Below are 17,579 nucleotides of genomic sequence, written 5' to 3' on the forward strand. Positions count from 1 at the left end.
TATAACGGACTATTGGCATGTTTAACCCTGGCTTCTCTTAAGTCCCTACATATATTAATTCTGCCCGTTCTCCTACCTATCTTTAGGTGTAGTCGTATATATTTGAACTTATATAAAATCCTATCTGCTAATCTCGTACAGAATATATGAGCACGTATTCAATAACTACCCCAGTAAACTAATGTTATATCCAATCGATCGGCGTAACAACTGACGTGGCCGAAATATGGAGTAAACGTCATTTACAATTCGCCAAGATAGGTGTGTTCAATGTTCGGGAACGAAAGCCCTTTCATCAGAGAAAGACCGGCCCACAGGAAGAAACACGCTGGAACAAAGAGAGGCTACATAAGGAGACTCTCTTGTTCCACGCAGAGTAGACGCCGATGAACCAATCAATCTCCAGGTTAAGAACCAAAATAGAACCCACGATATCAGGACTCTGCTTGTCGAGCTATAAACAGATCTGTAGCGAACAAGCAAAGGGAAAAGCTTCAAGGGGAGAGAGGATCGCCAAAACGGGGATGATGGCGTGATATTCCAGAACCAGGCCATAGCTAAATGCCATAACCTCCGCAGAAGCAGTCATCCGGACGTACCCCCTCTTCCATGTTGCTTTGTATTGACATCGATGTTATCGGAATTTGAGGTCCCGGAGGAAACTCCCTCACATGAATAAATATCTACAGCTTATTTCCAAATACATAATGGTAAATCAATCGATCTTTCGAGTAACGAGTTGATGAAAACAGGCCAATGTAGTAACTACGAGAAGATTTGATTCAGAGTTAAGTCCATCTCCCCAGTAATGAGTTCGTGTGTTCAACTTTTCACATACTTGAAGAAAGATTATGTTCCATGAATATGTGATCCAACTTTGTGAATTATGATGAGATCATCTAATTTTTCCTATTGAAAAGGTACTCAAGAAGGACATCAAAATATCAAAATAGAATAGCACTATTCAGTGTCAATAATATGATGAGTATGGCCAATAATATAGTCATTAGTGTGGAAACACGAAGGTTACATACCAGAATATCAATCAGGTTGGTTCGCATCATAGTTGGGTAAGTGGTCCTCAAAACTGACACTAGGGTTTGCCCAACCGATATCCGTCCGTCATCCGATATCGGACAACCGATATCCGATATCCGGTGCGGGATATCGGATATCGGATATTGGACGATATCTGTATCTGAGGGGTAGGCGGATATCAGAACTGCATACCGGAGGTAGAGGGATGCGACGGATACCGGATGCCGGATATCAGTTTTTGATATCCAGATATCGGAACCAGTATCCGGATATCGGAACTGGTATCCGGATATCGGAAACGGTATCGACAGTAAAAAATACAATTTACATATCACTCTATGACTTACGTACATTGGCATCGGATGATTTTATTCTATTTTCAACCTCAGTTAATATATAGAGTGCAAAACTTTTATTTTCTTCCATATGGGATCGTAGGATTCAGTTGAATGAAAACTCAGAATCCCGTTATCCCACATGGAAGAAATTAGTAATCTTTCTCTGTATATATTAAATGAATCCGACAATACATTAAATGGTAAAATTATATTTAACATATTATCACAGCGTCCAATAAATAGAAGTGAAAAGTTCTATTTTCTTCCATATGGGATAAAGGGATTCAGAGTTTAACACCAAACCCGAATCCTGTTATCCCATATGGAAAAAATTGATAATATTTGGCTGTATATATTAAACAAGCTGTATAATCAATCAGAAAGCTCTCCTGTTACTCTCGCATCTAATGCTAAACCATTCTAATCGATGACTATTTATCAGCTAAAATTATTTTTAAGTATCCTTTCGATGTGGATATCCAAAACTGATATCCACACCCGATATCCAATGTCATCATCCTTCCCGCTAAGACAGAGACGGATGCCGACATCGAGACGGATATCGGTATCAGATATCGGCAATGTAGCAACGGAAATCCGATACCGAAATCTGATATCTGGATATCGAAAAGAACAGATACCGGAAATTGCCTTTTCGGTATCCGATACAGCATTCGTCCCAATACTGGCATCCGGTACCAGTATCGGGATGGGCGAACACTACCTGAGATACCAAACATGTCTTACGGATGGGCAGTTGGTCTTTTCCTATGACCCATGAGTTCCTATTCATGGTATTCCACATAGTCTAAGCTCAGGTGCCGCAGTAAGAACAGAGATCATTGAGAATAAAGAGGAGAATTTAAGTGTTGAACATAATATTGATGCTAGAGTGTGGAATGACATATGGACACATAACCAGCTCAACACCTCTCCTGATAAATAAATTAAGTATCTGAATTACACACAGGTAATTCAAGCGTTTTTAAAGAAATGTTAAAATTCCATTATATGTTTTCCGCTGTAAAAATTTTGTTCGTTTAATGCTAGCCACTCCACTAGAGCCCAAACAAATTTATTTTTTATTAACTGATAATCAGTCTGAGACACTTAATGAGGATAATATATTATTCTTCATGTATTTTATGATTAAATTTTTCCAACATTTAATTTTAAAATTATGAAAAATGTTAAATCCAATAATTTATAATAATAATATTAAAACCCTTCATTGGTAAGTTTAATAGCTAAATTAAATATTTTCCATAATATATTTCACGAATAATTATTAGGATATTTGACATAAACCTTTTTCTTTAAACTAACTATAAACTCCATCATAACTCAAGCTCATATATTATAATAAAAATAAACATCACACTCTGAAATCACAGAATAATTATGTGTACCTCATTTATCATGTATATTGAAGTCTTCACTTTGATGGTATGTACCTATCTCATAATATTTTTATTTTATATCTGTAGATTTTACAGGTCTCAAAGTGTTTGCCTTCAACTTCTTTTCAACAAGAAAAAATTTTATGTAATAACAAGAAGATTCTTTTAACAGTAAGTATACTCATTTTTCATTTTCAAAATTTTCATAACACTACCTCTTTTCTTCCTTATGTTTACTTTTCTGATCTCATTTAATATCTTCTCACTGTATTATATGTTCTGGCAATCCTTTATACTGATATCATATGTACAACACCAAATTCAGTTAATATAGAATTTTCACTATTTACAAAGCCTCGGTAATCTATTTCCTTATTTTCATTCAAATTATCTTAATTGCATGTCATTAAAATGATTTATTTCACTTTCATAAGGGGTTTCAAATATTTTTTTAAACATATTTTCATATAACTTTATGAATTAATTTTAATAAATAAGATATCAGGTTGAAACTTCCAGGAAAGCACTTCGAATTGGGAGGGCGTCCTCCGGTGAACTCGCCCCTAGAGTCGCGTCTTCGGAACCTTCATGGAATGAACATCTCCTTCGTCTGGTTGGTCGAGACCCAGACTAAACCATTACATTACGGACCAAACCATATTTTCATATAACTTTCTGAATTAATTTTAATAAATAAGATATCAGGTTGAAACTTTCCAGGAAAAAACTTCGAATTGGGAGGGCGATCCTCTTGGTGAACTCACTCCTAGAGTCGCACTTTCAAAACCTTCATTGAATGAATATCTCCTTCGTCTGGTTAATCGAGTCCCAGACTAAACCATTTAGATTTTTTGAAATATTTATGCAATTTTTTTTTTTTTAAATTATATATCAATTTTTATGGATTTTATACTATTTTTTTAGAATTTTCTGAAGATAAGATCATAAAGAAAATAATTTTAGACGTAATAAAATATAAATTTGAATTTATTTAAATATTTTTAATGAATGAATTGATTTTTTCTGCTAGAAATATTTGCCACGCTAGCAATCTGCCACTGGTAAAATCAAATTTGATCAATAAAATTATGCTTTTGTAAGTCTTTTTACCTTATATTTTATAGATTTTCAATAGCATTATTCCCATTAAAGAAAAAATATAAATTTATGCTTTATTGTTCCCATCTCTTTGTGGATATAGTTTATTTATTTTTTAGACTAACCCCACTTGACTCCTTAGAATCAAGTGGATTTCTTACATCTACTTGGACTTAGGTAAATACGATGGTGAATTTGAGATACAAAAAGGAGGAAACTAGAAACCTAAGCTGTATCATTGATACTAAGAAGACACCTAATACACAAGAAGCCCATTCTAGAACCCTGTTCAAACCTACTAAAGGACCAGGTCAACAAAAAGAAAGAATTGTGGAACTAACCCACAATTTAAAATTGGAAAGCCTGTTTTCAAATCTCGTAAGGACGGAATGTGGATCCAAGCTAGAAATCAAGAAATCTAGCCCTCCAATCCCTTGAAATTAAATCCAATGGCTGGGAGAGTCAGGGCACTTCTATTTATTCCCTTCTCCTCTTTTTGTATCTCACCTTAGATTTCTGCTCCCAACTTGTTGTTGGAGGCCTAGTGCATCAGATTTATTTGGTGCGTTCTTGTTCTACAATAGTGTTGGAGAGAGAGCTAAAGGGTGACCAATATTCTTGGAGAAAAAACATCAGCCAGCCCTTGGGGGAAGTGACATCAAGGTTCGTGTGGTCTCCAGAATGTTTGATTTGAATTTTCTCACCTTCTTCTATTTTTATATTCTAATGGATAGTCTAGACTTCAACCTTTTTGATGCTTCAAACAACACTGAAAAATGCATCTTGTAGCAAAAGTTACATCATTTTCAGTCTACTACCCGCCCGGCGGAGTGTCACCACCTGCAAATTGTAATCAAAGGTTCTCTTTAACGTTAAAATCTCATTTCTTCCCTTAAAAAATCCCTAAAAATTCCTTACAAAAATATTTTATTATTATTATCTAAACCAAAATAAATATATAATAGTTTTGACTATTTTTCATTTCTTTCATTATTTTCCTATTTAGAAATACTTAAAAATCTATAAAAATATAAATCAAGTATAAGAATTATCTAATATATATATTAAATGCAATTTACTCTCTCGTTACTTGCTCCTTCAGGATTTGGCCCTTACCCTATTCTAAGTAAGGAAAATTTTATAAATATTTTTTCGTAAATCCTAGCCTTAAATGACTTAATTAACCCAAATTCTGGTTTATCTGCCACACAAATCAGAGGAGTGAGAAAATCAGGTGGCTCAAATTTCTCCAAATTCAAACGATGATATCTAACGATTCAAAATGAGTTTCTGGGCTGAAATTTTGAGGGTAGTACCATCTTTTACCGCTCTATCCATCCAACATTTTGGATCTATCATTAGAATGCACCATCCTTGTAAAAATGGCACCCGTCTATTTTGTTCCTTTTTATGATTGGCAGAGTGATTTGCTCATTCAGAATCTCAGTTGGGCCCATTATTGTACTCCAAGATGGAAGGATTAAAGGAGTCGTGTTCATATTAATACACACAAACAAAAATCACCACTTGGCCCGTTGGGCATGCGACGAAGAGGCTTGTGTCTTATTTGTCTTTTTCTAACTCACATCTTCAGCCTTTTTCTAGATTATCATCACCGATAACCTAGGTTTCCACTATCACACATGCCACCTCCAATTCCAGCACTCGTCTGCATGCATCCATCTCCAACTCTGTTACTTGTCCACTCACATCCACATCTATCTCCGTCACTTTGACAATGTTAAAATCATCATCGCTCACCACCACTCTAGCGCTTACCAACGCGTATGCACCATCATCTTTGCCGTAACCAGCACGGTATCTCTTTCATCCATTCCACTCTACTCCCACAGCGGTGGCAAAGTACTCAAATTAGAGTTAATTACTATTTTACTATATATGATATTAAAATACTATTACTCAATAGGAAATGAGTGTTTTAGTTTCTTCCTATAGAGATAGAAGTAGACAAAAGAGAAATTTACATCGTTTGTGGTTGGTTATATGTTCACTTTTATTTGGTATATTACATTAATGGTAGTACATTTACATTAAATTTATTTTTGTTTACCAAACAAAATCAAACAGATAAAGTATAAATTAGATTTATTCTCAAAAGTATTCTGTTAAAAAAAATAAATCAGGTTAATTAGGAATTTTATTTTAATTTAATTTCACTTCTTTTATGTTAATTTAATGCTAAAATTCACTTATTCGATATTTCTCCCTATGGATTCGAGCGTTTCTTGTCATAAGGAAAATTATAAATTTCCTTTCATAAACCAGAAGGCTTAAACAACATTTTTAACCCTAATTTCTTGTGAATCAGCCTCCAATACAAATATAAAAGAAAAAATTTGTTATTTTTTTGGTATGCTGAATCATCCCCTTTTTCTTCAGAAATTTATCTTCCCATAAAAAATACATAAGCATCTAATGGATAGTGAATGAAACTTAGACTTCCCAAAGAGACAGAGCAGACTTCAAAATTTTAAAGGATGTAGAGTGAGGGTTTGATCTAGTGTTCGCTTGTTCCAAGCCCAATATCAGATGACAATATAAGGATGCATGCTAAACTAAATCTCAGAAATGGGCTACACCATACTATCTATACCGATATACAGATACCAGATGATGATATCAGATGTCGATTGTTACATTACAGAAATACGATATCGTAATATGTCCCAATATCGGAATATGTCATATGAATTGAAATATATTAAAACTAATTTACGATCCATAACTAACCTATTGGGTGCCATATATTGTTTGTCTAAGCATTTTTCTAATTTTCTTAATGGTTCTCAATTAATATTTCATGTATAATTCTGTACTTGGGCCTAAAAAATGGGTAGAGCACACGTGCATGCTATTCTGTATCTGAGCCCATATTATATTTGGTAGTTGAAATGAGTAGCGCACAAGTTTTTTGTCAACATTGGAATGATCGAAGGTATTTGTAGTACGGTTAACCCAACATTTTTTTTCCATATGGGGCAATAGGTGCTCATTTGTAAACGGATATCCAGATACCAGATATCATTATCCAAAAAATAAAATTCAGTTATGGATTTCAATATCCAATATCTGGATATTGGATTTCGATAGCAGATATTGGATTTGATACCCAGTACCAGCATCTGCCATGTACAAAGGTCTAGGACATCCATCCTGATATTCGATATAGGATGCATATTTGATATCCGTCTGATATCCAGTATCTGGTATCTGAAACTGCCTCAAATTTATGTGGGCATCAGATATCGCTTGTCCTATATTGGATATCGAAGGATATCAGACAGCAAACTCTAGTTTGATTATATACCTTTTAAAGAATTTCATTATAGATATATCACTGATTATTCCCATCCAACTTGATATGGATATCATTGTTGACCTATGATTCATGTTTCACTTTATGTTTAAAGGATATGATTTTGGTTTGATGTTTTCTTACATAAGAAGATAATTACCTATTTTTCACTAAAAACAAGATATGAAAATTACTGAAAATAATTATTTATTTTTTAAATATAACCATCTAAATGTAAAGTTATATTTCATAAATTCCAAAAATATAAAATTTTATGGAAAATCTAACCCAAAATAATTCCTATTAAAATTTGCTTTTTCAATCTATGTAACATTGATCTCAAAAAATAATTAAAAAATTACAGTAAATCCTAGACGACACTGACTAAATCCTTTGTGCCTTTCCCATCTTAAATCACATAAACTTGGTTTAATCTGAAAATCAAACCGTTGGAAACAACTTTAGGTACCATCCCACATAAATTCTGACTCAAAATGCTATGATTTTATTGTTCCAAAGATTGTCAAATGTTTCATCCCGCTATATAGATAATGAGATTTCTGGATTAATTGCCTTTCTTTAGCTGAAACTAAGTCGAGTAGCCACACAATACGATGGCCAAAAATCAACAACATTCAAAAACTTATTGATCAAATTACCTACACACAGATCAAACCCGTGATTTCTCAATTTCTCGAGTGAGACATGATGAGCCACTCAAGTTTATGGACTCTAGACATAGCCATCCAATACCGCACACATCATATTTGTGTTTACATCTTGATGAATTCCATGTTTACTTCATTGTTATTATGGCATCCCAATCACATCAGGAATCAAGAGGAGCAAAAGGGAGAAGTGAAAAGAGGGGTGGGGTACTTGAAAACTTCTGCCCATAGTGAATTTTGTTAAAGGCCTTCTCCTTCTTAGACTAAGTGAGAATTTTCCATAAACCTACTGAATTTTAAGTATATATTTTGACATCCAAAATACCATTTGCATGTCACCCTATATAACCATGTATCAGTTTAAATAAAGACTTGGTTTCCTAATAACCTTTATTGACCTTCCAAATTAACTAAATATATCCTCATATAGATTAATTAATTAATGATGGATCTTACCCAGCCGAGAGGTCATGTGTCCAGCCCATGGGTTATCAAGTTATTCCTTGTGCTTTAGAAGATACAAAGGAGTGCATTTACTTACTCTTGGGACCTGAATGTCATTAGTTACCAAGTATGTATAGTCCTTCATTTGATTGACTCTCCTAGAGTGACTTAGGTATGGTCAACTGTCAAACCCTAATTGATCATCCAAGTTACTATTGATGTGTTTGGAAAACATCAATAGAACTATTCTCCAGTATTATGTTGTCTTGACCAAGGACTTCATCATGTTATACCTTGAGCTGTTCTCCAACATCATAGAAATATTCTCCTAGATTTATTTCCCATAATACCAAAAGTGAATGATCTCATGTTGACCGTTCAAACCTCTTCATGAAATTCCTGTATCACCTAAGTCAAGATGGTTTGGAATTCTATGAATAGAAACATGTTGTCCATATGCACAGTACAATCGTTCATCCACAAGACGTCTTAGGTGTTTCAAGTCTAAGGACTACTTACACAACTCTTTTTGTTTGGTATAATATCTATGAATAGAAACCTGATGACTGTTTGGTATAACATCATTCATGAATTCATACAGATTAGTTCAGTCAACTCTTTTTGTTAAAGAGAGTACACAACCAGTCCTTAGTGTCTCCATACTAATGGATACGGGGTCAGCCATACCTTTCATACGAGTGAGAATAAATAGTGTAATTCTGTGGATACTTTGGTGTCCTTCTCGAGTATCCTTCAAATACGACTATTTAGAATACATGCTTAAATACTAGTGATCTATGTAGTATCACTTCATCATAACTTTCGAAGTCAGATCATGTATTCATGAACTTCATTATAAGCATCACACATGCACTATATTGAATACACCGTACTAATGAACAATGGACTAGATGTTGAATGTGGAATTAGCTTGTTTCTCACATGTACTTGCATTAAATAAAATCATCCAATCTTTTAAATGAATTATTTTTTGTCAATTCAACTTTTATATCTGATTTGTGCTTTCAGTATGTGATCATAAGTTTTTTATAGTAAAATAATTGTCCACAAAATGCGGACTTAGTTATTTAAGATTATATCCCTTATAATCATCCATTAAAATGATAATATGTTATTTCATACAATTGCATCCATCTTTCACTTCATATACGACTTGTAATGCAAAGTAAGAAAACTCATACATATGATAAAAGTTTTAAAATAAATGATCTTTATTATCACTATATCATTCACTTAGTGCAAAACACTTAGGTTTCATTTTTCAAAAGAAAATGCATTATGTTGGATCTTAAAGGGCTTTTGAGTTATTATTACAAGTGAAAATGAAGATACAAGTCACATGTATTCAAGCCATCGCCTCTGTCTCTTCTTATTTTTAGCTTTCCTAACATTTGTTAGGCTCGTAGTTCCCATTTTTCAACAATTTATTAAGTTTAATTTTAAAATATATACAATAATTATAATTACTATACTTACAGATATGACTGCCTTAATGGGCCAAAGTTTTGCATACTAACAGAAATGACTGATAGTAAAAAATAGTTTTTTTAATAGTATTCATGCTTTCTTAGGAAACACCCAAAAAATTGGCTTTATCTCAGCAGGTTAACTTTTTATAAAATCATTTTTTGTTTATTTGACAACAATTGTAGACTGAGACTTTATTGTAATTTTAATTCATTTTTTCAATACTAAGATAGCATGTCCATCTCCTTAGAGGACAACGACTAAATCATCAAAAAAATGAGTTGGATTTTCTAAGAATCCAGTTTAATACACATTTATGTGTCACCCTATTGAATGAGGCTTATTAAATCCTCAAAAAGTGTTATGTAAGGTATAGGTATCTTTCCCAAATTTTAAGGTTTGGACTAGGATCTATTCAGTTAAATATGAGAAATTTAAGTAAAACCCCTTCAAAATATTCCCTTGTTTTTATTTCTGGAAAATAAACTCATTCATATTTTATTTTAATCAATGAACAAAATCAAGTTCGTTAAATGATTCTACATTGTTTAAGATAAAATGGAGTCTCAAATATAAGCCTTGTCTCTTGAAAGAATCTTCCATTACCTCATGTAAACAAGGATAGCAGATCTTACCGTGGCTTCAGGAGATCCCTGACACATCTAGGATGATCTCACAACTTCAGGAAATCCTACTTGTAGACGAGAATTGAACCAGAGATCATCCAAAGTGGGTACAAGGGTAAAAACGAAATGGGAGAACCAGAGGGAGATATCACTATGAACAGTAGAAAAAGGAAGAGTAAGGCGTTGATAGAAGAGCCAGAGGCGCCCCAGTACCCATCAAACTTTCATCAAAAATATTGATTTTCATAAATAAAAAAGGGCAAATACTAGAAAGAGCATGAACTTTGTTGTCAGCCGGGCATCATGAACTTGCATGCTAGTCTAAAAAATAGCATGGGCCAAGAAGAAGACGCCACTTGGCGTCTTCTTTTTTTTGTCACCATGGTCAACTGCTGACGTGGTAGCCACCGTGGCAGCCAGGTGGACTCCACGGTGGCATCCACATCTCCGGCCGCCGCCGACGCCGCCGTCGCCGCCGCCGCGACGCCGCGCCCGCACCGCCGTCTCCCGCCGCCGCTTCGCTCGCCCCTTCTCGCCGCGCCGCTTCTCCCCTTCCACGCACCATCGCTGCGCTTCCCCGCTCCGCCACTCTCCCATTCCTCGCTGGCTGCCTGCTACCCCCTTCACGCTGCCGCTTCTTCCCCATTCCCGACAGTGGCGGGGAAGGGGGGAAGGGGGAGCAGCGGGGAAGGGGGTAGCAGGCGGGGCAGCGGCGGGGAATGGGGGAGGGGGTGGCGGAGCGGCGGGGAAGGGGGGCGCAGGCGGTGGCGCAGCAGAAATGGGGGAGGGGGCGGCGGAGCGGCGGGGAAGGGGGTAGCAGGCGGCGGCGCGGCGGGGAAGGGGGGAGCAGGCGGCCGCACGGCAGGGAAGAGGGGAGCGAGCGGGGGCGCAGCGAGAAAGGAGGGAGCCCTCCCGTCCTCCTCCCTGGCCGCCACCACCCCCCGCCTCCGCCGCCGACGCGGACGGGTACGACCGGCGTCGTCGGCAGCCGGAGACGGGCGGCATCGACGGACGGAGACGGGCAGCGTCGGTGGCGGTGACAGGCGGCGTCGGCTGCCGGAGACGGCGCGCGCGGCGGACGGAGACGGCGCGCCGGCGGACGGAGACGGCGCGCGGCGGACGGAGACGGGTGGCGGCGGGGACGGAGACGGGCGCGGTGGGGACGGAGACGGGCGGCGCGCCGGGCGGACGGAGACGGGCGCGCCGGCGGCGGCCGGAGATGTGGATGCCACCGTGGAGTCCACCTGGCTGCCACGGTGGCTACCATGTCAGCAGCTGACCATGGCTGACAAAAAGAAGACGCCAAGTGGCGCTTTCTTATTGGCCCATGCTATTTTTAGACTAGCATGAAATTTTATGCTGCCCGGCTGACAAAAAGCGAAAGTGGCATTCTTTTTAGCTCGCTCAGTAAGCAGAATCTAAAAACAGTGGCATTCTGATGCATTACCTCCAAGGAAATGTAGCGAGCACAAAGTTGTTTTTGTTTTGAAAAATTATTTTAGGCGGTGACCCAAGAACGGTAATGATACAAACCTTGATCTAGATTCGTATCGGAAGGAGGTTGGAGGGCGATGCGAGATAGACGTTCCCGAGGTAGGAGAGTTGAAACGGGAATGAAGGGAGAGGTTTAACAGATGGGGATGGGGTCGATCGGGACGAGCCGCCTGATGATGCGGTGAAGGGTTGACGATCGCGGGACGGGACGGGATCGCCTGAGACTAGAAGGGAATCGAACGGCAGGGGTAGGGATCGGATTGGAAGGGAGCCGTTGAAGATCCGTGAGACGATCAGCCAGGGTCCGAAGCCGACCGATCGCGGACGCGGACCCGCCACGGTAGCGACCAGCCGCGCGGCCCACGACCATTTCTGGACTGGGTGTAGGCCAGCCGCGGACCGTGCTCGAGTCAGCCATCAGCCATCAGCCAGCTGCCACCAGCGACCAGCGATAGTCAGACCACGCCCACCGCGGACCGTCCACAGGCCAATCATGGACTGCCCACAATCCAGCCACAAACGGACCACGGCGGAGCCGCGATCCATCCATGGGCCAGCCATGGATCGCCGCCGACAGACGCGGACCAGTCGTGGACTGACTGTCATCCCAACACGGACAGGCCACAGGACTAGGTGCGGTCAGCAGCGACCACCATAGGCCAGCCACGGTCGAACCGCAACCAACCGCGGACTCATTGCAGGCCAGCCACGGGGAAGCCCCAGGCCGACCGAGGACGGACTGCGGGCCAACCACGCTAGGATCGTGCCGAGCTGCAGACGGACTGCGGCTGACAGACCTCGGGCCAGCCAGGACTGATTGCGGGCTGACCGCAGATGGATCGTGGGCAAGCCACACAGACCAACAGCCGACCCCTTGCGGACCGACACGGGCAAGTGTGCTTCCATCGCAGGTGAGCTGCCAACCAGCCTCCTGCCAACTGCGGCATGCAGACCATAGAGCGACCACGAGCGGGCCTCAAGACTCACGAAGCGTACCAGCTTGAGAACAAGCTGGTTTTTGAAGGGGGGAGTATTGATAAAGCAGATGGGGAGTATTGAAGGGGGGCATCCTCTACCCCCAAAGGGTATCTTAGGAACTTAGCCCACTAGGGGCATTTTAGTAATTTCATGTTTAGGGTAGATTGCTCGCTTTCCTTATATAGGTGTAGCCCTCCATTGAGGAGGGCAGTCAAGAATGAAGGTAAGTTTGGCCTCTTGGCTCACTATCTCAATCTTCTTCGTCTCAGTCTCATCCCCTTAACCGTCCCACCATCCCCTACCCCCGTGATCGTCTCCTCGGATCTTCAGCCGGCTCCCCTCCAATCTGAACCCTACCCCTGGCATTCGGTTCCCTTCTAGTCTCCGGTGATCCCCGTCCCCGCGATTGTCAACCCTCACCTCGTCATCAGGCGGCTCGTCCCAGGTCGATCCCTGTCCCCATCTGTTTGACCTCTCCCTTCATTCCCATTTCGACTCTCCTACCCCGGGAATGTCTATCTCAGACGCCTCCAACCTCCTTCCGATACGAATCTTGATCAAGGTTTGTATCAGGTAACCACCCAAAGTTACGTGAGAAGAGAGCGAAAACTCTCATCTTACAGACTGAGCATAAAGCCATTTACCAGTGTGTGTCTAAATGTTTTGCTGTTTTACTAGGAGGTCTGTTGCTGGGCTTATACTTGTTTTCAGCGGCCCACACTAGATGGCTTGTATACTTCTAGAAGTGAGAAATACAACCCTTCAACAATTACGAAAAAGGACATGAATCATGGAAATAAATAAGTCATTTACTTGAATCTTCTTCCTTGACTTCCACCTGTCATGCTGTGTCTAGAGTTATCATTTTAGCCGCTTGAATCTCGTGAGCTACTGTAAAAGAAACCAGAGAAGGAAGGTCGGTGTGACACCTATAAAAAATTATTCTTTTACAACGAGATTGCTGACTACATATAAATATCAAATAGGATACCTATTTTTATAAACCAATACACAAGAAAATTAAAATGCACGTCCTTCCTAAGCCAGTTGCACTCTCGCGAATGGAATATACAATCCATGGTGTGGGCGTCTTCCAAGCGGCTCTCTCTGCGTCTGTACGGTGTCTAATTTTTTCAGGTACTGCAGTTTTATATGTATATGCTTTTATTTACTCATATATCCGCTGGCACATTAAATAAAGTTCATGATTGGTAGATATGTCAAATAGCCAGCCGTACGATGATATTAATTTATTGGCGAAAAAGAGAAATAGCCAATTAGATGTAGACTTAAATTTAGGGATAACATTGAAAGATGCATACAATAGAATCGATGATGTGAAGAGAACTAAAAAAATAAAATTACAAAGAAAAAATTTCAGGAAGTTATTGTTGAAGCCTTAAACAAGGGCCGATAAGAATGTAGAACTAAGACCGTGAAGTAAAAATAATGACGAATTAAAAAATAAGGATTAGAAGTGGCAGGATCGGAAAAAGAAGGAATGAGGAAAACCGAGAAAGGAAACAGAATTGTACAGATGAAACCAGAAAACAAGAACCCCTGAAACAAAATTGAAATCCATAAATTAGGAATTAATAAATGAGGATCAGGAAAAATAAAGAAAGATTGAAAATAAAGATAAAATGAATCATTTACTTAAGGAATAAAATAGGAGCCAAGAAGGAAAAACAGAAGAGCGAATTGAAAGAGGAGAGGAAAGATTGAGGAACTGGTAAAAATAGCACTAGAAATCTCCAAATGAATGAATTCATTGTCATCGGGGATACCCGGAGTCCTACTCTACACACTTGCTAAGTTGTGCGACGAATCAAAGAATGTAAACTAGTGACAAAAATAAACAAGGGGAAAATAATTATCCAGCGAGAAAAGAAGAGAGCTGGACCAAGATAGAAAGCAGTGATCCACAGCGAAGAGGAGACAGCGAGACAGAGAAAAAATAGCGAGACTGAGAGAGAAGAGGATGGAGCGGGAGATAGGAGGGCCAAAGAGGGAGGGGGAAAGAAAGAGGGAGGCAACAAGGAGGGCGGGAGAAGCGAAACAGAGAAAAGGAGAGAGAGAGAGAGAGAGAGAGAGAGAGGGGGGGGGGGAACGTAACAGAGATCAAGGAAGCCGAGCAGACAGCGAGATTCAGCGAGGAAGAGAGGAAGACAGTGCGCGAGAAAGATACTAACGTCAGCATCGCCGCTGCTGCCGCTGCCGCTTACCACCGCCGTGTGGACTTCACACTGTGGAGCAAGAAAGAATGAGAGAGGGTAAGGAGCTTAACACTCCCTAGTTATACTTATAATGGGGGCTTAACTGTGGTTCAAAAAAATAGCCTTTCTAAAATTGCTGTCAACCCCTGGTTAACCCGTGGTCAAGAATTTTTATTTTCGTACGTGCAACGGTACAAGAGGAGTTCTCAGTTTTAAATGACGACGGTGAAAAAACAATAACCCGACAGCGCGGCGAAGGAGAAAAAAAGATGAGCCAGAGAGAGAGAGAGATCGAGAGGATTCACTTGCATTTTGTTTACCTGTAGTGCTTTAGTGCTTCAGATTTCCATTCAGGGCCAAACTATCTAAGGAAACGGGTTTATCAAGCAGAATATTCAGAACGAGTTATCGGGGGGACGGGAGTTAACAGATCCAGCGGGAAGGCCATACGGCGAAGAAGCGATGGCTGACATTATATGAGAAATTCGATAAACGGTTATCCGCTCCAATACGGGTATCCTCACAGAAGCAGCCAAGTGTAAACTAAACAGTTTTGGTGTTCTTCAAAGAATTTACTTGTGAGAAGAAATTTATTATTACAGGCAAGCATGTTTCTTGACGCGCCATGGCATCGAGGAATCAAGCCATGGGCTGGAAGTATATGACCTCTCGACCATTGTTGGGCGCATTTTCGAGACAAACGTCTCGTACTTTGAAGCCCTGATCCGTGGCCTAAACAGGAGACCACGATCTTATAATAAGTGCCGCTGGCGTATGCCCTAATAATACCCACAAGCTCGAGGTGGCCATCTGTCTGCTTGTTATGCCATCCGATTGCAAATTTGGCGAGGTCCACGGCGTGTTGATATTCTTCTGGCTTTTTTATTCTAGTCCATACCGCGGTTGGATAACCTGCGGAAGAATAAGCCTGAAATGTTACCGCGGAAAGAACGACAAGGAGCAGAAGCATGGAGGGAAGGTGGGGCCTCATCGCGTTTTCTTATATCGCTGGCTGTGTTTGCTTGTGTTTTTTCGTGAGTTGTGTATCGAAGATCATTTCGCGTATGATATATAGAGAGGACATAGGAGCCTCTCGAGGAAGGTCACCCATTCAAGCATGATACTCAATCCACCGTCTAGTTCTCTCCGTCCGCGGTAAGGTGCTTCAAAGTTGGGAAAACGAGTCGTAAATTTTATTATAGAAGAACGGTCAAATAGGTCCAATGCCGCGACTCTGTGTCAAGTAAATGATCAAAAGCGGCTGCTCGTTGAAATGCTTCCAGTAACGTTACGTAAACTGCCGAACAGAAAACCAGTCAACGTAAACGGACGGGTCCCAATTATTATTTGAAATCTGGATTCAATTCCAACGAGCAGTCTCCGCGTTCATGTTTCTCTATCCAACGTATAAGGTTAAGTTACACGTGCATCCGCTAGGGTTTCAGTTTTTAATACACGCGTCAGATAAACGTTTGATTGAATACGAGTTTGGCATTATTTTGAACGATCAGTCAATTTTGCTATAGTCCGTAAACAAGTGGCGTCCAAGAAATTGTCTATGGATCCGTCAAGTTCAGGAAAACAGACGCGTAACTTAAGATAAATGAACCAAACTGCTCCCACTCTCTCGTGATATAAAACTGTGTTCGGCCCACTCACTCAGGCAGCCCCGCATGACCAAACCGGAGATGTTATGTTCAAATAATGGAAACATATGGAACATCAAGGGACCAACAAATAACCGGAACCCACAATATTCAGGATGAGGAAATTATAATTATGTATTCGTCCAATTCCCCGCACTAAGGCGACGTTAAATCCATGTATATACGACACTGGTAAACATGATTTAGCATCTAATACAAATCCATTTTTCCCGATTCTCGACCCCGCTTCTTTATTACTTGTCTTATCTTACGGGCTCTTCTTTCTTCTCTCTCTCAATTTCATTTTACTCCCCTGCCAACCAGAAGATCGTCTCTTTACTCGTTCCCTTCCATTGCCCTAACCTTGCGCTAAATGTGAAAAAATAATCTCCGACAGCAGAGAAGTGGACGACGCTGTGAACAACCCTCCTCGTCATGGGCGCCATGGGGGCCGCCTCCTTGGCTTTGCAAAACAGCCGCATGTTCAGATAATTGCCGCAGAGGGAGAATAAAAAGCAGAAATAGTAGCGGAAAAAGTTATTACAGAAATTCGATCAACAGAGAAGAGGATCGTTAGCTATGCAAGGAGCATCGAAGGAGATGTATAAATTGAGATTGCGAGATATATAGAAAGGGAGAGCTAGAGTTTTCATGACGCTCCTTTCTATTGGGCCTCATTCATGAAACAACTTGGGAAGAATTCGAGAAGAAAGAAATAGAGAGAAGAGAGAGAAACAAGAGAGAATCCAGTCAGAGAGGGAGTCAGAGAGAGAAACAACAGAGAAGCCAGTCAGAGAGGGAGTCAGAGAGAGAAACAAGAGAGAAGACA

This window comes from Wolffia australiana, chromosome 4, assembly GCF_029677425.1.
Source record: "Wolffia australiana isolate 7733 chromosome 4, ASM2967742v1".
Lineage (NCBI taxonomy): Eukaryota > Viridiplantae > Streptophyta > Magnoliopsida > Alismatales > Araceae > Wolffia > Wolffia australiana.